The sequence below is a fragment of the Sciurus carolinensis genome, chromosome 1 (assembly GCF_902686445.1).
Source record: "Sciurus carolinensis chromosome 1, mSciCar1.2, whole genome shotgun sequence".
NCBI classification, from domain to species: Eukaryota; Metazoa; Chordata; class Mammalia; order Rodentia; family Sciuridae; genus Sciurus; species Sciurus carolinensis.
In genome coordinates this window covers 133,624,042-133,649,656 of record NC_062213.1, presented here as the reverse complement: position 1 = coordinate 133,649,656, position 25,615 = coordinate 133,624,042, and the positions used below count along the sequence as shown (strand labels likewise).

Genomic DNA, 25,615 nt, shown 5'->3' with positions numbered 1-25,615 from the left:
TTCAGTGAAGATTCTCAAAGGGACAGAAACGAATTTATTTTGAGTTTGAGTTAAATCTTCCTGTTTTGTGATTTTAGAAGGTAGTCTTTAAAGTGTAGGAAAAAGAAAAAAACTAAGAAAAGGGTATTGGAAAGGAGAGTTGTAGGTCCTAAGGATGAGGTAGTAATTACCCATAGAATTTAAATAAACAGAGAAGTGGAGCCTGGACTCAGACTTGCATTCCAGAAAGGAATTTCTTCTGCCATTACTCGGAGATCGCATCAGTGCCTGCAGAGCAAGCAGCCTCTACCCAGCTGAGAACTGCACTCTCTGCCTAGAGCCGAGTGAGACGTCCAGGACCGCTCCTATTAATATTGTGAGATCCGCCACCCCTTGGCAGGAGTGATGCTCCACTGTCCCTAGTAGATTTACTCAGTTTTGTCTAATTTCTCCTATGTTCAAAAAACTCTCCAATTCTATTCTAGAACAAAAGTAAATACTTGAAAAACAGTATAATATCTAAGGACCGATATGGGAGAAAAAGAATCTACCTGGAACAGAACATGCGTGACATCTCCTTAATGTTAAAAGCAACCCAGTTATACAATGTAATCTCTTTCTAGAGTGCTTGTTCATGATTTCCATAAAATCCAGTTAAAGATCATAGATCATTTTTATAATTATTAGGGATTACAAATAAGTGTGAGTTGACTTAGTCTAGTGGAAAACATGCTTTCGTACTTAAACTTTATTTTAACTTTCATGATCCAACAGAAATGCAAGCATCATGATTGCAACTTTGGCTGAGTGGCAGTTGTTTCACATTCTGATGTTGCTTGCTTGATTTGTTCCCTGGGGAGAGGGAGCTAGACAGAGACCTTTTGTTCCTTAGATCTTTAGAGTATGGTACAACCCTCCTTTGATTTCTTAATTTGCTCCATCTCTTGCTGAAGTTTCTTGCTCTCACTCTCCTTGAAAAGTAGTTTCTGTTCCTAAAGGAAAGATAACAGTCAGAACTTGTACATCTTACCATGTTTCCCATACTGTCAAGTTAGTTCCCCTTTGGGTATTTCCATTAATCCCTCAAGTCTTTTGACACTTGTTCTGGAAGTTCTTTCCTCCCCTAAGTTGCATTCTCTTTCTGTCTGTCTGTCTAGCTCCTTTTCTCCTGAGCCTCCTACGCTGGCTAAATATTTCTCTGGCCTTTCTTCAGCTTCAGAACTATTTTTGTCTTATAGTTTGTAAAATATTGGTGGCCTAGAATTGCATTCTTGGAACCCTTCACTCATATGCATCATGATTTTCTGGAAAAACTATAAAAACTATGTATATATATGTGTGTGTATATATATATTTATATATATATATATATGCATGTATTTTTTTCTTTATTTCTTTATTTCTGATTTACATGATGTAGACTCTCAAACATGTATAGCCAGGTAAGAAAGGTAGAAAAAATGCAGTGGAAATGTAGCTATGTGATTCAGAAACAGAGCAGGCATTTCATAAAGGAATTTAGTACAAGCCAGCAAAATTTTGGTGGCAGATGCAACAGAAAAAACTTGAAATTACTGGGGCCTGCAGTAGCCCATAGGATATTTCTGGTCCAAAATGCCAATTCAGTATGGATTTGGAGTAGAGCTAAGATAGCAAGAAGGTATTGGGCACATGAGCCCTCAACCAATGCACTTAAAAATGGGTAAGATGGTCAGGGAGTCTTCCTACTCATTATAGTCCTCCCAGAGATAAAGGTACACTATTTTTGGCAGAAACACAATCACTGATGATCCCACTGCATAGGAAACACCAGCTGGATATTTTACTAGACCATCTGATGCAGAAAGGTTCTTTATATCTCATGGAATCACAGTGTCCTCACAAAATCAATGAGAAAATAAGAGTCTTTGAACTATTTCATGAGGATTTGATCACTAATGTCTTAAATCAGTTGCAAAATGTTTAGTTATTAACAGCTATTATTTATTAACAATATCATAATGAAATATTTCATGGGATTTTATCTGGCAAGTAGATAACCATTAGTAACCAGAGATGGCCAGAGATAAGATTAGAGAGGAAATGAGAAATGTAGTAGAGTAACTGGACTGGATATTCTTCTTTCAGGGGTGTCAAATTCTCATCCTTATACTTTGTTTTTGACTTGGGGGACTGGAAGAGAAAACTGAAATGTTGTGATAAAATACCAGTAATTTCAGAGCAAGGATCCTCTCCTGCTCCAACTTTGCCCAAGCTCTGTCCTGTTTCATCTTCTCAGTCAACTGCCTCATATGTTCCTGATGACTCCTTTCTTTCTGTTCCATGATTTGCTCATTCTTCCTTTGGATTTCCTCCAACATATTCTTTACAGCTTCTGCAGATTCAGACTTTATACGTTCCACTAGGAAGAAAGGCAAAGAAATATAAAAATTAATTTGTACATGCTATTTTTACCTCTTACCCTTTTAAAAAATTTTATCATGGTTTTGAGAACTGTGGTAATTTTTGGATCCGAAAACAAATGACTGTCCATGCCAATCAGAGTAAAATTTCCACAGAACTAAGAATGATACTTGCTGTTCTTCCTTTACAATGAATTCTTCATTTTATGTGAGCCAATATTTCCAGGAAATATTTCTAGGCATTTCAACTAGTCTCAGTGATTTCAGTTTTCCTCACCTTCAACCTCTTTTTCTTTTTCTGTGAGTGACTGATCGGTTTGTAAAAGTACATCTGCCACATCCTCCTTGGAATCCAAATATTTTTGCAGCATCTCTTCTGCCTAAACAGAGGGCATTTGAATGTGGAAATGGAGGCTATGGGTTAAAGGAAATCCTTGCAATATATCCTTTAATTCAAATCAATGTCCAAAATTCAAATAGCATTTCAAATTTATTAGATCTAAACTCAACTCTTGATCCCCCTTAAATATGATCCTTCCCAATTACCCCAGTCATCTAGGAACAGTTCATCTACCTGCATCCTTGATATCTTTTTCCCTTTACTTGTCCCTCATGTAATCTTCAGATGTGTAACCAGAACCTGTCACTTGTCATGTACTCCAAACACCCTACCCCAAGACTTTATCACCTCCTCTTACCAAAGTCTGTCCTCATCAGAGCAGTGACAGTTTTGCCATATTATTTTAGGAAAGATCAAACCACACTTAAACTCAAAACCCTCTATTGACTTTCTGCTCAGCCAAATTAATTTCAGACTGATTTCAGCGTCCTCCAAGGTACTCACTATTCTAGCCTCTTGCCTCTGTCCTTATGTCCTGGAGAATCTCCTTTGCTTTCTGCTACCAGCCCATTAATTTTTATGCTATTCCTGGAACATGAGCCAATTAATTCTTCTCGAACCTTTCTGTTATTTGAAACTTCCTTCTCCTACAGATCCCTTTGTTTTTCTATCTTCCTTGAATAGTCTGCTGAAACTTCACCTTATCTTATATAAGCATAGTAAAATACTATATTTATGGTCAATATCCCTTGTAGCTGGGGTGCACATATAATTAAATTCTTGCCAAAAACATACTCATAGCCATTCTACAGTTCTACTTTCTTCCTTTTTTTCCACCTATAAAGTGAAGCCAAAGGCTGAAACAAACATTTGCCTTACAGCATAAACTCAGTTTGAGGTCAGAGATCAAGTGCCAAGGGGCTGCGACCAAGAAAGATGTTAGGCCATCATAGCAGCGTTGAGTGCTCCCTTCCTACTTCTTGGATTCAAGAAAGAAAAATTTTGCCTTTTTGAAGCTATTGATGCCTTTTCTCTTTGAATAATGTGTAGCCAAACTTCATTCTAACTGATGTAATCTTAGTACACCAGCGTAGAAAAATTAAGACCACAGGTCAGGACACTCAGATTTGCATCCCAGCAGTACCACTTTTTCCCTGTGTGATCTTGGGATAGTCCTTCTACTTCTCTGTGATTAATTTTCTTTTTAAATTAATGTGTATGTTAATAATAGATTACAGATTTGATGTACTGATTAAGTGAATTAAGCTCTAGAACCCAAGAGGTCAATAAAAGCATTAACGGCTACTGTAATTATCATTATTTGTAAGATATAATTTTTATAGCTTGTTAGTGCTTAGAAAAAACTTTTTTCTTAAATTTGATTTTTGTTTCTGTGTTTTAATTTCTCTTTCACCAGAAACTTGACAAGTTAGTATCTGGAGCACAGGCAAAAAAGAATCCTTTGTGAATGATTGGATGATTGGATGAATGAATGAATTCCACAAACATCTTTTGAGGACTCTCTGTGATTCCCAGGAAGAAGCTAGCTATCTCATGATAGGATCTCTTACTGAATGAACCAGTCAATGGGTGAATGAAAGGCAGAGGCACTGTATACCAATCACGGTGCCATCTCCTTGTTCCCAGGGGGGTTTGAAAGAGCCTCCTTAGTAATCCCAGAAATGGTACCAGTTACATAGGTTACCTGTATCCCCTTTCCAGGAGCCTGATGATACTTTTTCTTCAGCTCCTTTTCCTTCTTAATAAAGAGATGGTAACCTCCTGGTTTAGAAAATGTCCCCTGCTTTACTTCTTCTTCCAGAGGACCAAAAATATCCTGAAGTAAAGTTGAGCAACGATCCGATGAGGCTTCCCTGTTTCGCTTACAAAAGTCTTCTTTCTTTGCTTCCAGCTGAACCTGTAAAGTGACAAAAGAGCACAGATGGAACAGTGAACCACGAGGAGAAAGGTAGTTACAGTTCCTGGGAAGTGCTTCTCCTGTGGAGATTGTGGCATCTAAATGGGAACATTGTCTTTACCACACTGTGACATCCTACAACATCCATAAGACTATGCTTTTCTAAAGCTCTCTTTCCCTAGTTTTCCTGCTTTCAGAGAGTGATTCTCAAAGCACAGGTATTATTTCATACGAAACATTTATCTTTTCAGGTGTATAATATATGGTCCATTTCAGAGCACAGATGTGGCAGTGAGGCAGGCCTGTACTGAGTTCCTTAACCCACCACATTGGGGCTTTGTAACCTTGATGCTTGTGAACTGAGAATTCCATGTCTGTGAAACAGAAGGAGCAATAATCCTCTTGTAGATTTCTTGTCAGAATTATGAGTGATGCAGACTATATTCCCAGTGAATTTTCTAGAAGTGCTGAGTGGAATAAATAATTATTTTATACATTGTTTAATATGAGAATATTTTTGTGTGTTTTCACTGTACTATGCTAATGAAGAAATGAAAATTGTAACATAGTCATACACTTTACTTTGTTTTTGAAGATTCCATCCATGGTGGGGAAATTAACAAAAATGGACATTTTTAAGTAAAAAAAAATTATTTTTGGTGTGTCTTTCTTAATTTCCTATTTTTTCTGTCAGTTTACATAAAAGCGATTTATTTTTTATTTAAAAGATAATTTTATTCCTTCAGATTATCAGCAGGGAGCACAACAGTAATGTGTCTTCTGTAACTTTAAAGGAAAAAAACTAAATTAAGATTCTTTTTATAAATGTCAATTTACCCAAATGCTGAAAAGATGACATTCGGAGTAGAAAAATAAACAAAAAATGGATTTTTGTGTGAAACATACATTTTTGTGGAAAAAAAAATAATCCCATTTTTTTTTAATAGAGTGAAGGCTCAGTATGTTGCAAATATATACAACATACTGAGTTTTGCTGTTCTGAGGTCTAGGAAGAATGCTTTTCTCAAGAAGTCAGTTGTCATGACACAGAATATCAAATATACCCCTAATTCCTTCTGGAACTTTTGGTCCACATCCTTGAAAGAGTTCTTCATGAAGACTTGTATGGCCTCGCTCTCACAGTCCCTGTGCAGGTCCAACAGCTCTTGGAGGGTCTCTGTGGGCAGCTGCACCTCCTGTTCCATCTTCTGGACATAGTGGACAAGGGCCTTCTGCACAGCAGCTGAGTTCTCGATCTGGGCCAGGGCCATGACCGCATTCTCCAGGCAGAGCAGATCCCCACTGCTGATGGCATTGACATAAGTCAACACCAGGTTCTCTAGACCTACAAAAAATAATTTTAAGACATAGTGACTGTGAGATGGTGGACAGTATATTCTATAGACTTTCAAGAGAGGGTCACAAATAATAATTTTAACCATTTCTTCCTCTAGGTTCACAGATGAAAGTTTGTTTGTATTTTTGTTGCTGTTGTCTTTTTTTTCCCTTTTGCCTAAAAGAAAGATTTGGGTTGAATTCAACAGAGTAATGATATTCTTGGAGATAGATATTAGGTCCAGGTCTTTTATTACCCTTGGTAGTTATTTGTTCACTCCTTTCCCCCCTTTTCTTCCAATTTCCTTTTACATCTATTCATGAAAAAGACCAAGGAGAAAACAGCTTTTTATTTTCCCCCTTTCCTTGTGGTGCAGGTAACCAGTCCTGTGTCTGGTCTATGTAAATGGGTCTTCCCAGGTATTCTCTCAGGAGAGCTACTGGTAGGTGACCAGTATTGCCTGGGCATTGCTGTTCGCAGTACTGAAAGCCTCTCATCCCAGGAAAAGTTAACCTCAGGCAAGTCAGAGTGGCTGTCACACTACAAGAAACAGCAGTTCACAACTGCATCCTGGACCTTCTCTTTCTATAGTGATAAGTCATTTCTCTATGTATGACTTGTGACTTTCCTTCCTTGATCTTTTGTAAATCTTGGATTTGTATATTTAAATGCCTGTGTGATATCCCTTACTGTGTACATCAGGTGAAACTCCATATTAAATAATTCCAATACAAACAATTGCATCCACTCTGAAAACCTAGTCTTCCTGATATTACTACGTCAGTAAGTAGCATACCATGATAACAGTTGTTAAGTTTCAGTCTGTAGAGATATACTTAAAAGTTTCTTCTGATTTTCTCCATTGATATATGTTCCCTTCATTATCAGGACTTTTGGATTTGACATCCAAAATCTGTTCAGATCTTGTCCACCTTGACCATTTCCACTGCCATAATCAATCCCCATTTAAAGCTAAACCATTGCAAAGAGCATTTGCCTTCTAATTCCTTCCCTCATAGAACCCAATGTATTTTCTAAAGAGTATAAAAAGTTTAAAACTTGACCATGCTTACCAAAATCTCCCCAGATCTTGTCACAGGGTTTAGGACCAACTGTAACCTCCTTGAATTACGAGTCATTCCTCTTGAGCCCTGAGCCCTGCAACCTCTCCAGTCATGGCACCACACTCATCCTCTTTCCTCTGTCCCCCTCACCTGTCTTTCTTCTGTTTGGTTGACATTGCAAAGTTCCTTTTTCCACAGGCTTTTTTATATTACATTATTCTGTCTGTGAGTTATTCTTTCCTGTTCTTCTGGTAACTCCCATCCCTTTTTAAGTTCTCATCTTACACATCTCCTTTACAGACAAATATTCTGTGTTCCAATCTAAATGACATCCCACCTGCCTAGTCCGTTACTCTCTCACAGCAGCCTATTACTTTTGTTTATTATGCTAATAATTATGAATTTTATTTTTTACTTTTTAATGTATATTTTGCTCTCATTATGTTGGCATGGGGATAGAAATCACATTTCTTTTATCCATCAATGTACCAGTGGTTGGTTCTTTGCAAGCATTCCCTAAATATTTTTGAAATTGCACAAAAATTAGTGGCAATGGCACATTTAAATGTGGTATTTGCTTTCTTTTCTGACTATTCCTCTCCCTCACTTCTCTCTCTCTCTCTCTCTACACACACACACACACACACACACACACACACACACAATAAATATATATATATATATATTTATTTATCTTAGGATGCTCTTTCATAAGTGGGAAGCTGAGAGGTTACTGTAAAATTTAGTAGAGTTGGACATGGTGGTGCACACTGTAATCACAGTGACTCTGGAGGCTGAGGAAGGACAATTACAAATTTGAGGCTAGTTTCAGCAACTTAGCAGAAACCTGCCCGAAAAAATAAAAAAGGGGGCTTTGGGATATATATTTTGCATCTGGAGAGTGGAGACTCTCTATCTTTCTGCTTCCTGATGATTCAAGCTGCTTCCCTCTGTCATACTCTTCTGCCATGATGTTCTGCCTTACCTCCAGCCCCGAGGAATGGAACTGGCCTTCTATGGACTAAGATCTCTGAAACCATGAGCCCTAAAATAAAACTTTCTTCCTCTATAATTGTGCTGGTCAGGAGACTGTGTGCCACTTCAGGACCCTGTATGGCCTGAGACTGTGCCCCACACAGACTTGGTACCCATGCTGCAGCTCCCCATCTACCAACATCTTCAGAAGCCAGTGCATCCATCTTGGATTATCCCCAAAGGGGAAGCCACCATCCTGAGGTGGGGAAACTCCCATCCTGAGGTGCCTGCTGGAGACTGGAAGTTTTTTGTCAGGTACCTCTCTTGCATTAGGATACTGAAGACTGGGAGGTTTGAATAGAATAGGAATGTTATATTGTAATTTTTTTTAATTTTAATTTTTTGTTTCCTTATTTTTTTCTTGCTCTATTTTTCTTTTATTTATCTCTTTCCTTGGAGTCTCTTTCTCCCTTTTCTCATGCTAACAACTGACTTCTTCTGATCCCTCTTTCACTCTTCCCATGATCTAGCACCTCTTAGATACTCTTATCCCATTAATGGTTATGTCCTACACCACTCCCCATCCTCATTGTCCACCATTAGAAATTGCAGATCTCATCATAAACCTATTTGCTATACTGTATATAATAATTGAACTCATCCTGTCTGTTTATTATGACAATACTGTTAACGTCTTCATAGGGGCTATCTGGTTAAGGGCTACATGTTTTTTTGTATTGAGTGCTGCTAATATTGCTCTCCCCCTTAAAGGAGATGTACTGGAAATCTGCAGGGTCACAATAAGCCTACAGGGCAATACTTGCAATACCTCAGATTCTCCCTTTTAGAGGGGGAAGATATAGGAACAACATGAAAAAACAAGGGAGGGAAGTGTCCCAAACAAACCAAGGTGCTATATTAATAGAATCCAATGACAGCATGGCAGTAAAAATGTCAGAAAAGGAGTTCAGAATGTACATAATTAAAATAATCCGTGAAGTAAAGAATGATACAAGAGAGCAAAAGCTGGCAATGAATGATCACTGCAATAAACAGTTAAAAGAGCAAATGCAGGAAGCAAAAGATCATTTCAATACAGATAGAGATTCTGAAAAAAAAAAAAAACAATGAACAGAAATCCTTAAAATGAAGGAAACAATAAAAACAAATTAAAAATACAATAGAAAGTATCACCAACAGAATAGATCACTTGGAAGATAGAATCTCAGACAATGAATACTAAATATTTAACATGGAAAATAAAGTTGACCAAACTGAAATGATGGAAAGAAATCATAAACAGAACCTCCATGAATTATGGGATATCATTAAAGACCAAATTTAAGATTTATTGGGAGTAAGGAATGCACAGAGATACAAACCAAAGGAATAAGCAACCTATTCAATGAAATAATATAAAATTTCTCAAACATGAAGAATGAAATGGAAAATCAAATAGAAGCGGCTTACAGAATACCAAATGCACAAAATTACAACAGATCCACACCAAGGGGCTTTATAATAAAAATGCCTAACATACAAAATAAAGATAGGATTTTAAGGGTTGTGAGAGAAAATCATCAGATTATATGTAAGGGGAAACCAAAACCAATATCAACAGATTTATCTGCCCAGACCACAAAAGTTAGAAGGGCCTGGAACAACATATTTGAAGCTCTGAAAGAACATGGTTGCAAACCAAAAATCTTATGCCCAACAAAACTAACTTTCAGATTTGATGATGAAATAAAATTCTTCCATGATAAACAAAAGTTAAAAGAATTTACAGATACAAAGTCTGTACTACAGGACATTCTCAGCAAAATATTCTCTGAGGAGGAAGTGAGAAACGGTGCAAGTAAGCAAAGGGAGGAACTACCCTAAATTAAAAGCCAATCAAAGGAGAAGCCAAGTCAAATTAAAAACTGAAAATAAGCCCAAATGACCAGGAATACAAATCATATCTCAATAATAACCCTGAATGTTAATGGCCTAAATTCATTAATGAGAAGACATAGACTAGCAGATTGGATTAAAAAGAAAGACCCAACAATATGCTGCCTTCAAGAGGTGCATCTCATAGAAAATGACATCCACAGACTAAAGGTGAAAGGGTGGGGAAAAACATACCACACAGACTCATTAAAAAAAGTGGAGGTCTCCATCCTCATATCAGATAAAGTAGGGTTCAAGCCAAAGTTAGAAAGGATAAAGAATGACATTTCATACTGCTTACAGGAAGCATAAAACAGCAAGATATAACAATTTTAACTATTTATGCCCCAAATAAGGGAGCATCTATGTACATCAAACATCCTTGTCAATTCCAGGGATCAAATAGATCACAACACAATAATACTGGGTGACTTTAACACACCACTCTCACCACTGGATAAATCTTCCAAACAAAAACTGAACAAAGAAACTATAGAACTAAATGATAAAATCAATGATTTAGACTTAAGAGACATATATAGAGTATTTCATCCATCATTGAGTGAATACACTTTCTTCTCAGCAGCTCATGGATCCATTTCTGAAATAGACCATATGTTATGCCACAAAGCACCCCTTAGTAAATACATAAAATAGAGATACTACCTTATATTCTCTCATATCATAATGGAATGAAATTGGAAATCAATGATAAAATAAAAAACAGAAACTATTCCAATACCTGGGGACCACATAATATGCTATTGAATGTTGCAAAGATAATAGAAGACATCATGGAGGAGATAAAAAATTCTTGCAGGTAATCAAGAACAATGATACAGCATATCAAAATCTCTGAGAACAACAATACAATGTATCAAAATCTCTGGGATACTATGAAAGCAGTACTAAGAGGAAAGTTCATTGCATTGAGCACATAAATTAAAAGAATAAAAAGTCAACAACTAAATAACCTAACAGTACATCTGAAAACCCTAGAAAAATAAGAATAGATCAACACCAAAAGTAGTAGAAGACAGGAAATAACTAAAGTCAGAACAAATTGAAACAAAAAAATTCAAAAAATTGACAAAACAAAAAGTTGGTTCTTTGAAAAAGTAAACAAAATTGATAACCCCTTAGTCACACTAACAGAGGAGAGAGAGAACTCAAATTAATAAAATTCATGATGAAAGAGGAAATATCATGACAGACACCATTGAAATACATAATTAGAAGCTACTTTGAAAATCTATACTCCAACAAAACAGAAAATATTGAAGACATTGACAAATTTTTAGAGACATATGATCCTCCCAAACTGAATCAGGAGGACATACACAATTTAAACTGATCAAGTTTAAGCAATGAAATAGAAGAAGCCCTCAAAAGCTTACCAACCAGGAAAAGACTGGGACCAGACAGATTCTTAGATGAGAAGAAAAACTAATTCCTTCAAAGAAGAACTAATTCCAATACTACTCACAGTATTCTATGAAATAGAGAAGGAGGGAATCCTTCCAAACTCATTCTATGAAGCTAGTATCACTCTGGTACCAAAAGCAGACAGAGATCCATCAAGGAAAGAAAAACTTAGACTGATATCCCTGCTGAACATAGAAGCAAAAATCATTAACAAAATTCTGGTAAATCACATACAAAAACATATTAAAAGATAGTGCACCATGATCAAGTGGGGTTGATACCAGGAATGCAAGATTGGTTCAACATCTAGAACTGAACAAATGTAATTAATCACATCAGTAGGTTTAAAGTTAAGAATCATATGATTATTTCAATAGAAGCAGAAAAAGCATTTGATAAAATGCTTTTCATAGTCAAACCCTAGACAAAATAGGGATAGTAGGAACATACCTCAACATTGTAAAGTCTATCTTTGCTTAGCCCATGGTCAACGTCACTGTAATTGAAGAAAAAACTGAAAGCATGCTCTCTAAAAACTGGAATAAGGCAGTGATGCACAATTTCACCACTTCTATTCACATCATCCTTGAAATACTAGCCAGAGCAATCAAAGAGATCAAAGAAATTAAAAGGATACAAATAGGAAAAGAAGTACTCAAGCTATCATCATTTGTCAAAGACATGATTATTTATTTAGATGATCCAAAATACTCCAGCAGAAAACTTCCAGAACTAATAAATGATTTCACCGAAGTAGTATATTACAAAATCAACATGCATAAATCTAATGCATTTCTATTCATAAATGATGAATCCTCTGAAAGAGAAATTATGAAAACTACTCCATTCACAATAGCCTCAAAAAGAAAAAACACAAAAACAACTTTGGAATCAATTTAACAAAAGAGGTGAAAGACCGCTACAATGAAAACTACCGAACACTAAAGAAAGAAATTAAAGAAAATCTTAGAAGGTGGAAAGATCTCCCATGTTCTTGGATAGGCAGAATTTATATTTTCAAAATGGCCATACTACCAAAGGCACTATACAGATTCAATGCAATTCCAATTAAAATCTCAATGACATTTCTCATACAAATAGAGAAAACAATCAAGAAATTCATCTGGGAGAATAAGAAACTCAGAATAACCAAAGTAATCCTTAGTAGGAAGAGTGAAACAAGAAGTATCATAACATCAGAACTTAAATTATACTACAGAGCAATAGTAACAAAAACAACATGGTATTTGCACCAAAACAGATATGTAGACCAATGGAACAGAATAGAAGAAATAGAGACAAACCCACATAAGTAGTTACCTCACACTAGACAAAGGTACCAAAAACATACAATGGAGAAAAGATAGCCTGTTAAACAAATGGTGCTGGGAAAACTGGAAATTCATGTGCACTAAAATGAAATTAAATCTCTATTTCCACCCTGCACAAAACTCAACTCAAAATAGATCAAGGACCTAGGAATTAGACCAGAGACCCTGAAACAAATAGAAGAAAATGTAGGCCTGAATCTTCATGTTGGCTTAGGACCAGACTTCCTTAACAAGACTCCTAATGTATAAGCAATGAAAGTAAGGATCAATAAATGGGTTGGATTCAAACTAAAAAGCTTTTCCTCAGCAAAGAAACAATCAATAATATGTAAAGTGAGCCTACAAAGTAGGAAAAAAATCTTTTCCACATGCACTTTAGATAGAACACTATTATCCAAAATATATATAGAACTTAAAAACCTTTACACAAAAATAAAAGGAACCCAATCAATAAATTTGCCAAGGAACTGGGCAGAGTCTTCACAGAATATATACAGGTAATTAACAAATATATGAAAAAGTGTTTGACATCTCTAGTAATCAGAGAAATACAAATTAAGACAACTCTAAGATTTCATCTTATTCCTATTAAAATGGTTTTATTAAGAACACAAGCAATAATAGGTGTTGGCGAGGATATGGGGAAAAGGGCACATGTGTACATTGCTGGTGTAGTTACAAATTGGTGCTGCCACTCTGGAAAGCAGTATGGAGATTCCTCAGAAAACTTGGTATGGACTCACCTTTTGACCCAGTTATCCTACTCCTTGGTTTATACCCAAAGCACTTAAAGTCTGCATACTACAATAACGAAGCCACATCAATATTTATAGCATCTCAATTCAAAATAGCTAGATTGTGGAGCCAACCTAGACATCTTTCAGTAGATGAATGAATAAAGAAACTGTGGTATATATACACAATGGAATATTATTCATCCATAAGGAAGAATAAAATTATGTCATTTGCAGGTAAATGGATGGAAATGGAGATTATCACGTGAAGTGAAATAAACCAATCCCAAAAAACCAAAGGCTGAATGTTTTCTCTGGTAAGTGTATGATGATACATAATGGGGGTGGGGGTAAGAGAAGAATGGAGGAACTTTGGATTGTGTAGAGGGAAATGGGGGGAGGGGAGGCAGGAAAGATGGTGAAATGAGACAGATATCATCACCCTGTGTACATGTATGATTACATGAATGGTGTGAATCCATAGAAACAAAAAGGTGGGCCCATTTTTGTGCAATGAATAAAAATGCAGTCTGTAAAAATAAAAAAATAAATAAAAATAAAAATGGCCTAGGATTGTAGTTCAGTCACAAAGTACTCCTGATTTAAATCAATAGTACAAAAATAAAAGAAGAAAAGTAAATTTTACTAGAGCAGAATTAGATTTTCATTTTCTTTTTGTCCTCCTTGATATAACAAATTAGTCGTTTGGGTTTTCTTGTAAAGTACATCATGTGATCCATGTGCTATATCTTCCTTCACTTATTAGACCATGTGTATGTCCCAAGTGACCTTTATGCCTCCCTCTTGTATTCCTACAACGAGCAGAAGGAAAGTCCAGGTAAGAAGCTGGGAGAGAGAATGACTCACGTGGCCCATTGACTGTGATGCCACCAGGCAGAGTCTTGGCACTGGAATCACTGATGACGTATGAATAGAATTCTGCAGCTTGTTCTACAAATTCAGGATTCAGATCTTTCTCCTCTAGCTGCTCCAGCTGTATAAGGCACTTCCTCTGAGCAGGCCGGTCAAAGATGAAGCATTTTCTCTTTGGGAAGAACTGCCGGATGCATAACCGAGGCTCATTAAGTTCTTGCCTTTTTTATCAGTATCTGTAGGGATGAAAATTAGATGGAGTGAACTTCAAACTAATTACCCCAAATAGATTACCACTTCAACTTTATAAATTTCAGAAAGTCTGTGTAGGAGAAAATAATCTAAAGATGAGTGAGGACTATCAAAAGTTAGAGGGATAGGGAAAGAAAAACCTTTCTCCAAGAATATATATATATATATGATTACACAAATGGTGTGAATCCATTGAAACAAAAAGGTGTACCCCATATGTATATATATATAGTACCACATATGTATGTATGTATAGTGCAATTTTAAATTGGATCCAACTAATGTAGTCAAGCAATGTTTTCATTTCCTCTAACAGAATAGTCAGGACAACACAGTTACAAAACTATAAACTTTACATAAACATCTACATGGAAATGGTCATTAGTGTATTATTTTCTATTTTATTCCAACCATCCAACAAGCCCAGTAACCTTTTTTTAGCTTCAGTGCATGCTCCAGGTACTCATCAGCACTCACGGGTTTCCCATCTACTTCCAGTTGCAGGAAGAAATCTCTCAGAGTCCACACAAAGTTTGGAAAGAAACTCACAAAGTCAGCTGAGTCATCTACCCCACTATTCCCAGGTGAGGATTTTGCCCTGATTCGATGTGTCAGCTCTGTCACATAGCTGAGATGTTGCATTAAGAAAACCACAGGGGAAAAATGCCACTTTTCCCCCTATCTTTGCTGCAAATGCTTACCTAAAATAATGTTTTATATTTATTAGTTCATGCATATATTCACAAACATTCACTCACAGAATTCATTCATTCATAAACACTTATTGAACATCTACTATGAACCAGGCATTGCCCTAGGGACCAAGAATACTACAATCAATGAGACAATGCTACCATCCTAGTGATGGAGACTGACAATAAGCAAGCACATGAAATATAATGAATCTCAGACTACGATAATAATTGTCTTGAAGAAAACTGAATGAGGCAAAAGTTGAGTAATTATCTGCCCATGTCTGTATGTGATGCAGGTTGTGAAGTTTTCCAGAGAGATGAATGTGCTTTCTGATGTTGTAGTTCAGCAGCAATCTAAATAAACTGAGGGAGCCATGAAAAATCCAGTGGAAGAAAGTTCCAGACACAAATCTCATCACCTGCAAACCCTAAGGAAATCACTGAGTGTATACAACCCTTATCAAGAAGTCTACTGTGGTAGGATAGATATCCTAAAAGAAAGAGAGGTAAGGATATATAATCTCTAGACCCAGGTAAGGAGTTTGAAATTTAATATTAATTAAAAGGGAAGCCACTGGTGGATTTTCAGGGGAGAGGTAATATGGTATTGTTTTTTAAAAAAGAACATACTGGCTGTGACAGTATCTATGAAAGTCAAGATTATAAGTAAAGAAAACAAGCCGTCAAGGAGACAACCAAGTTGGGAGAACAGAAACTCAGATGGGAGCCACCCTATAGGAGGTACTGAGAATAGGTTTGTCTAGGGAAATATCTTTGCCAGTACAGCTGAAAGGATTCACTGACTAATTGTTTCTAGGACACAGGGAAGAAATCATCTGAGATGATTCCTGTTTTTGGTCTGAACATCTTTGCAAATGATGTGAGAATTTACTGTGTTGAGACTGATGGGGTAAGAAGTATTTCTGGACAGGAAATTAAGAGGAATTTCATTGTGTACGTTTTGAGGCTAAGACATCTCTTTCACATCTAAGTGGGGACTTTACATCGTTGCAGATAAATACAAAAGTTGGAACTTGGTTGTAATTGGAAACACAAACTTGAGGAAAGTAGCATATTAGAAAGCTCTGACATTCTAGATACAAAAAGGAGCATGTGTTTCAGAAAGGAGGATGAGATCAATCTATCACATTTTTCTGAGAGATCAAATAAGATGAGAATTACCTATGAGATACAGGAAAGTGAAAGTGAATTCAGTGCAATGCTTGGAACTTAAATTCATGAACATGATGAAGTTGCTGATAATGACCTAGACTATGTAAAGCACAAGGGAGTTGATAAATACATTAGGAGGTGAGGTAATAGAGAGACCAGAGAGTTATGAGTGTGTATGGGTTGCTACTCTCTAAAAAATACAAAGAGCTAAAATATTTGACAGATGAAGGGTGTATTTCCTGGGTGGTTGGGAGATGACTGCAGCAAAGAAGGGAGGTGGGGTCTTCAAATGTGTGTGTGTGTGTGCTTCAAATGAGGTTCTCTTTTTAATGGCAGGGGAATAAGAAAGGGTCTATAAACAAATAAGGAGCAGGAAACACAAGTATCTCTTCAGTGTGACAGATGACATGCAAAGTTTGGAATAAGAAGTTATCACCTAAGACTAATAGAGAGGTCTATAGGGGAAATAATGTCTGTGGCATATAGCTAGGTGTCAGGAGGTAACATTTAGAGAAGGTGATAAAAATGCAGAGATTTGCTGAAGTGTGACAGGAGTTACAGAAAATGTTGAAGGATTGGAGATGGCAGGAGATAAGTTAAACAGGGATGTTCTGAGTGTTGTGTGGCTGGGTGTCTAAGGATATGTGAGACCATGAAGGCTTGAACTTTGGGTGATGATTGAGATGTTGAGCATAATGGAATTCTTTGGTACTTATCTGCCTCTGTACCTATGAAGATAGAAGGTATAATTTTCTAAGTTTTGTGCTATTCTGGACCTCATAAAAAAGGATACTGTAGCTGGTCCATGGTCTTCTGGTTGATGGTTCCCATGCTGTTGTAAATGAAGGTGCTGCTCAGGAGGATTGCCAGGGCAAAGATCCAGGCATCATTCTGGTTGTCTCCCTAGAAATCAGTGCAGAAGCCACACAGAACAGTGACTGATTATGTGCTTAGTTCAGATAGGCAAAGACTGAATGTTAGTTCTGTCTTTCATTAGCTGGAGAATCATGGGAAAGTCATGGTGACATGCAATAATATTTTTCACTTGTTTAATGAATTAATGAGTATTCAATTCTTGGTGTGTAATTAAAATAAGACACAATACAAATGTATATAAGAGAAAGAAGCACACAAGCACCTGATAATATTTTAGTTAGTATTTGCTTTCATCAGCTGCTAAATTCAAAGTATTTTAATAAGGCTATCCTACCTTAGTTTATGAACCTATTCCTTTTCCATGATGTATCATTGTAAAGACCTTTTTAGCAGTAGTTAAAATAAGTTCATTTAATAAGAGGCTTCCAAGTCTAAGATTTGTAAGAGTAGTAATATATGATCCTTAGTGAATGAAGATGTCATTAGATCTTATATGTCCTTCTCTTAATAGTGCTTCTGAGAGAAAGGGTATTCTCAGTATCCTTATGAATCCACACTGGAAAGTCATACAAGTTGGTAAAAAGTATAACACAGTTTAGGGATGTCTTTAGCCACCTCACAAACATTTTGCTATCACATGAAAGAAAAATGAATAAATATAGCTGTCATTATTTTATAGGTTGACCCATAATTAATCAGTTGAAGTGGGTGTCTATTCTCAATCCTTATACCAAATAAATGAAAAGAATAATGCATTAATAGGTTTAGTCAGAAGCACAAATCAAGGAGTGGGAGTCACAAGTGCAAAGTGGGACATTGATCTGGTATAAGTAGAATATGAAAGGTTTCTTTTTTTACTTTCTTTATGTCTTGTAGTCCCTTGGTGTCAAGTAGAACTAGGGTGTGGTCTGGTTTCTGGGGATGAGGCACACACCACATCCAGATTCCCTTGGTGTGGGATTGCACTGTGTATCCCAGAGAGAAGCCTGCAGAGGAGAATAAGGATGAGAGGGGAAGAGATTGAGAATAAGTCAATATACAGTGAAAAGGGATAAAAGAAACTGCAACTATTGATTTTAATTACAATCCCAGACATAGGGAAATTAGGGTATCCAGTGCAGTATGAAACCTTTATTTTACCTTAAAGCTCAAAGGAAGCTTGCTGTTACTACATGAACATTCTAGTAAAGATATCATCATTCTTTATTATGTAAGCTAGTTTTCTTCATTACTGCATTATTTTCCCCATAAAAGTACATATATTTCTGAACAGGAAAATGCAGGCAAAGTGGGATAAATGAGTTGATTGACTTGAATTCTCCAAATAGAATGTAAGGATCCACTGGTGGATGGAAATTAGCTTCACTGTCCCTCCCTGACTCTAATTTTCTCCCCTCCATCCCCATGCTGGATACCCACAGTGCAGTGGACAGAGGACTGAGCAGAGCTTTGCTGGTGGGCACTCACCCTTTTGCTTCCCAGCCAGCTTGTTCATCAGGTAGGATTTTCCTGTGCGGTAGAAGCCCACAATGGCCACCACCACCACAGGCTGTGTGATGCCTGACAGGATCTGTAGGGCTTCCTTGTTGGCCACTAGCTGCCCCTCTGTGTTCTCAATGAGGCACACGGGGCCTGGCATGTCCAACTCTGAGGCCATGTCTGGGATGCTAGTTTGCCTACAAGACAAGAGGTGGGATGGGAAGTAATTTCTTGTCAGGAAACTGAACTGAACTTCACAGTAGGGACTGAAATTCTGTAGTCTGTCCTTGATCTTGTTCTATGTACATCTTCAAAAGACCTGTCAGGCTTTAAGACTGTCCTATAGACTGATCTAATAGTTCTCACTTAAAATGGCATGATTTTGAAATAGATTTCCAAAAAAGCTACAGAATGGATCAGGAGTTTTAAATATATCATTTATGTAGATTCCCCTACTGTTAATATGGTATAAAATCATAGACCAGTGACTGAAGCCAGGACTTCAACAGTAGTTGAGTACTATTAACTAACCTACAACTTTATTCACAGTTTACTGGTTTTCCACTCATGTTCTTTTCTGCATTACAGTCCAATTCAGGACTCCTCGCTTTTAGTCACTAGTCTCCTCTCTTCTTCTGTAGCTCCTAATTCTTAATATTTCACGACTTTGACAGTTTAGAAGAGTACAGGTCTGTCATTTTGTAGACTGTTTTCAATTTGGGTATTTTTGAAGTTCTCTTAATATTAGATTGAAATTACATATTTTGGGTAAGAATGTGATTCTCTGTGGATGACATCAATGGAATCCTGACATTGACATGATTTATCCTGATGCTGCTACCTTAACTTTGACCAATTGTTTAAGGTGCTATTTGCCAGATTTCTCCACTGTGAGGTACTATTACCATTTTATAATTAAAATTTACACTTTGGGAAGATACTTTTCTGACTATGCAAACATAGTCTCTCATCATGCTCTCATATGTTTTGGCCACTAATTTTAAAATCCATTGATAAGTCCTATTTATTAATTAACTATTATGGCATGTCCCTGAAGGTGAGTTTACTTTCTTTAGATTCTTTCTTTCTTTCTTCCTCTTTTTTCTTTCTTTGTTTCTTTCTTTCTTCCTCTCTCTCTTTCTCTATTTTTCATTCTGGGGATTGCACTCAGCGACACTAAATCACTGAGTTATATTTCCAGCACTTTTTGGGTTTTATTTTGAGACAGGTTCTTGCTATGTTGTTTAGGGACTTGCTAAGTTGCTGAAGCTGACTTGGAACTTGTGATCCTCCTTGCCTCAGACTCTCCAATTAATGGATTTAAAGGTATTCACTGTGGCACCCAACTGAATGTGGTTTTTAATTCTCATCACCCCATACATTTATTAATTGGAATTCTGTGGCAAGAATTGTATATTCTGTTTCATTTATTTATTTACTTGTATCAGCTTAGACTTAAACATGTTTACACTGTGGGTGGTAATTGATGATTAGTATTTATTTTGTTGCTCATCTAGTCCCAGATTTGTTCATCTAGGGCTCCTACAAACTGGATTCTGTATTCTCTTGACATGCTTCTATTATATTTTCAGCATTACCTTACTTTCTAACACCTCAAGATATTCGAGGACCATATCACATTTTCCCTGCTTCAGTCCTAGAATTTACCCTTTCTCCCAAATGCTGTGATTCCTTTTATTTGATAATGGTTTCAAGACACCAACATATCACACTAGGCATGTCCATTGTGTCTAGTGCATCTCAGGGGCAAGTTGAAATATGTGTATCCATGCTAGCACATGCATACATATTCTATACCAAATTTCCCCCTATCCATTTAAGTTCCTGATGGTATTTCCAATTTAGTTCAACACGGCTGAATTCATTCAAGCTTCCTCACTTTCTTCATTTTTCTCTCCTTTCACTAAGAGATCACTGGTTAGTATCTTTCATAATAGATTTACCTATTTGATTTAATTCTAGGATATGCGTAGAATATTTACAATGTTTCTGATCCTGTGAAAAATGAATTTGCTAATGAGTACATTATTAGTGAATGCTGTGTTCCAAAGTTGCATAGCTCTTTCGTTCTTCACCCTTTAATGGTGTGATTAAATTGTAGTAGATAATGAGGGAGAGGACACTGAGTCAGGAAGTAATGCTTTATTAATGGTGCCAAGGCCCAGAGGGATAATTCCCAACGTCTGAGCCCTGATCATAGTAAGGCTTTTGCTTTTAAACATAAGCAATTTGTGTGAGGGAGTTGGTGCAATTCTACTGCAGGGTGCATTCTACATTTCTTCTATGGGTACAAGCTTGTGAACCACCTAGAGAGTCTTAGCTCATACAGCTTAGGGACTTGTGTTGCACTAAACCTAAAGGGGGATTGTTCTGTCCCCACTGTTTTACTTCCTGCCTCTGCTACTGTGATTGTCTGTTATAGGTACCTGTAATGCTGCAAGCCTCCAGGATTCAATGTCAATAAGCAGAGTTGCTGTGTGTCAGCATGAAAATCCACAATCTGTCAGCTCTTAAACTCCTGAAATTCCTATTTTCTCTACCACAAAATTGTTAATTTGTAGTATAGTTAGAGTCATTCATTGCTGTTTCTATTCCATTTGGGCCTTGTTTGTATCTTGTTGTTGGCTGTTTTTAAGTGTGCATTTAATTTTTGACCATGTTAAATACCTTGATCTTAAAGTCTGAGATTTAAAAAAAGGTGTATTTAGAAAAATGTCACCTCATTGGACTAAGTCATTCCCATTCCAGCTGTCTTTCTCTTCTTTCCATCACATTCCTACCCATCCTGTACTGATACCCAATCTTATTAGTTGCTTTGGATTCCCTTCACAAAAATGTGCATAAACAAGTATATTTTCTCATTCACATTTTCTAACAGTAGAATCAAATGGTATATCCACTCATGAAAATCATCCATATCAGTTCATAGAAAACTTTCTCAATAATTTTGATGGGTATCTACTGCATTTTGTGGATGCACACTCGTGTATTCAATCATCTCCTATTTTTGACTTTTAAATAGTTTCCAACGTCTCACAATCACAATCAACCTTGCAAGAATTAACTCTGCTAAGCTCGTGCATATGTATTTTTAGATTTTGAACATGGAACTTCAGAATAGATTCCTACAAGAGGGATTATTGGGTCAAAAATGAAAACCATATAGATTCATTAGAGAATGACAAGTTCCTCTTGAGAAAGGAACACCAGCTTGCATTGTCATCAGTTAATCTCGTATCTCATTTTATAGAAAAAGGATTTTTTTTCCTAAGTGCCTCACAACTTCCAAATTTACAACAAAATATGATTTGGAAAACATGATTTCCTGTTATCATGTCCATTTTTAAATGACAAAGTTGAGTTCTCTGATCTTACACATTACATGGTAATATTGAACCAGATTGAATTTGCCCTGCCCAGAAATTGAGAACATGTTCCTTAGTCTGGTAATGGAAGCTGAGGGAGGTTGACCCCTCAGCTCAAGGTCTTTCTTGTGTACTATGTTTAATTAGTCCAGCAATAAATAGATTAAATAAGAGAAATATGACATTTCAAGAAACCTATAATTTAGGGAACTGATTAGATAATGGAGACCACGTCAGCCTAAGGATCCTGAGAATGACCAAACCTTCATAAAGCATCATGAGATCATCAGACTGGTATCAATAGCACATACCTCCCATATACACCCCTTACCAAGTTTCCTTTAGAAGAACTGGGAACTCCCCAAAGTTGTTTCTCACTCTTGAGATGGCCTGCATTCTCCCTTGAATGTGTATTCCTCACTTTCAAAGTAAACTTTGTGCTTCTGTTAACACATGCTGGAATTCTTTTCTATCCTGTATATCAAGGACTGTATGGTCCAGAGTTGAGTTCCCCCATCTCCCTGGAAATTCCTCAGGACCCACTTCCTGAGATCCCTCTTTTGATATTACCAATGCCTTAACCTAGTGGTTTGTATGCCAGTGTCTCAGTCAAAACCCCAAATGACCCCAAATGATGATGAGAAAGTGTGCATGAGCTCTTTGAGTACAAATAAATATAGAACATAAGCTCCCGAGTTCTCATTCATATCCAGTAAGAGCTGTTGGCATGCACTGTGCTGTTGATTAATTCTTTCCTGCTGCATTTAAATCCAATAAGATGCCTGTCCTGCCTCACCCCGGCTTCTCATCTCTTCAAGGGTAGCTAGCAAAAGGTCACTCATTTTTCTGTGATCAAGATGTTTGCCCACTTACTGTCTGCTGGAATTGCTGGCAAGCTGATGACTAGCAAGCTGATAGTCTGATCATTATTTTTTTTAAGCAAGGAGGAAACTCAAGAGTAATTCACCACTGAGCAACATCTCCAGATTTTTAAAAAATTTTTATCTTAGGACTTCGCTAAGTCTCTGAGGCTGGCTTTGAATTGCAATCCTCCTACCATATCCTCTCAAGTGGTTGGGATTACAGTTGTGCTCCACTCTGCTAGGCTTGCTGGTTTGCTTAGTTTTATTACACAAGGCATGCCATTATGGTATAGGAACAAATCAACGACTGGCTCAGGAACAGTGTCTGCACAAAGATTTTAGAAGTTCCCAAATGGTCACTTGGATAATTCCCTCTTTAGGCATATTTCAATTTGCCTAACTTTTACCTGGAGCTGTAAAAATTGTCAGTAAAGCAAGATTTCATTTGAATTCTATTAGGTAAATTAAGTGTCAAGAGGAAATGACAATCTTAAAACCTTCCCAGTTTCCTATGAGGGCTCCACCTTTGCTGGAGCCAAATTCAACACAGCACCAGCAATGGGCTCTTAAAAGACAGGCTGTCTCCTTATATCCTCAGGATTGTAAGTGAGCTCCTATCACACATCTGACTCAGGAGCAGCCTCTCTCAGAAAGAATGAATTCACCTCATAAACCATGTCCCACCCCTGTCCCAGGTTCACCTGGAGCAAGGATCCTTTAGAGTTGGGAAGAAAGTGGCTTCCAGGAGGTGATGAGTGCTGATGAGCTCCTTCCCTTCTTTTTAGCCACACTGCTTTCTTTTTCCCCTCTCTCTGCCAGTTTGCTTATGACCTTACTTATCTGACTTCCTGAAACTTTACAGACTTCCTTCAGTGACCTGGTGAGGAGATATTTATACAAAAAGCAACTTCTGAAAAAAAAAAAAAAAACAAAAAACCAAAAAACACCAAAAAGGCTAAAATGAAAGTGAAAGAATGGAATACAAAACAAATGACTCAGCAGCCATAAGAGAAATCCCAGAGGGGATGCTGAAGGGAGAATTTTCCAGGATATCTCACTTGCAACCTTCCATTTGAAATAGGCTGAATATCGGTGCTTCCCATCTGAAATTGGGAGCAGCTTCTCCATTCTAAGGACAGAGGCTGGGATGAGAATGTGGCCCCCACTCTGAAAGGCACCAGAGAAACTGCTTCCTAGCAAAGGTTGCCCTGCAGGCCTGGCTAACACAGGCCAACCAAATAAACACAGGTACATCTTCTGCCTTTTGTCTCATGTCCCTTCTCCTCTCCCCCCTCTCCCTGCTCTCCTTTGGACATTCTGCCCACCTTCCAGGATTTCAAAGATGGAGCATTTTGAAAAAAATAAGTTTCTTCTCTGTTCCTTTAAAGGTGGCATTGAATAAAGTCGATTTCACTACCCCATTTTGACTCTGAATATTTCTGAAGCATCAAGCCCTATAGCCTAGCCTCTTTCCTCCAGGTGGTATTAGTGCCACTTTGAACCACAATTGGGAGAGTTCTTAAAAAGTGCTTGCAAGCAGGACGCAGTGGCACATGCCTCTAATCCCAGTGGCTGTGAATTCTGAGGCAGGAGGATCACAAGTTTAAAGACAGCCTCCGCGCCCTAGCAAGACCATATGCAATTTAGCAAGATCCTTTCTCAAAATTAAAAACAGAAGAAAGGCCTAGGCTGCGGATGTATTTCAGCAATTCAGCAACCCTCAGTCCAATCCATGGTTAAGCAACCAATCAATCAAACAAACAAAACCCCTGCTGGCAACAAAAAATTTAAAATTCTTCATTGGATCATTTAAAATGAGGCCCTTTGTTTAGTTTGTGGGTCTGTTTGAGGAATTTGATATTTTTATGTCCCACCTCTTTGAGTATTAGACACATTCACAATGGTGTGGTTACCTGTGTTTAGGAACTGAGGATTGTAAGTGTCTTGCCCATGGCTTAACTACCTCTGATTCTGAGCACCTAACCCAGGGCCTGGCACTTAGTATTTAATACATAATTAATAAAGATGAAGATAGGTTTCACTTACTGCACATGTGAGTCTGACACTTTACCTAGATTATCTCAATTTATTCTTAAAACAAATACTTTTACCACAATGTTACAGAGATATTTAATGACTTGTTAAAATAGTAGGGCTAATAAGCAGAATTTGAAATCAAGATATCCTGCTCCAAAACCCATGCTATCATATACTTCTCTAAAATAACTTCTGTTTCTTGAGAGAACAACAATTTTGTTTGCTATTCAGCAACTGCCTTTTATGCCACATTCTTACATATATCATTTAAACCTCACTCTGCTGCTTCATGATATCAGATATTTATTTTACATTTTGCCATGGAAGGAAAAGTTTTAGAAAGAAGGTAAGTATTATAACTACTCAAACCCACTGATCTACACCAAGGTAGCAAGTTGTTGAGTGAGATTCAGACTTGGAAATCCATGTGATTAAGATCAAAATCTCTGTTACAAAACTGGGCCTTCTAGGAAACTGAGGGAACATGAGGGCTTCCCTTCAAACCTTGATTCTTGCAATCAAGTCAGAATGATTTCAGCCTT

At 37.1% G+C, this 25,615-nt stretch overlaps 1 pseudogene; it reads right to left on the bottom strand.

Moving 5' to 3' along the window:
• Window positions 1-717: 717 nt before the first annotated feature.
• On the bottom strand, window positions 718-23,879 carry LOC124965627 (guanylate-binding protein 2-like; annotated as a pseudogene).
• Window positions 23,880-25,615: the final 1,736 nt, after the last annotated feature.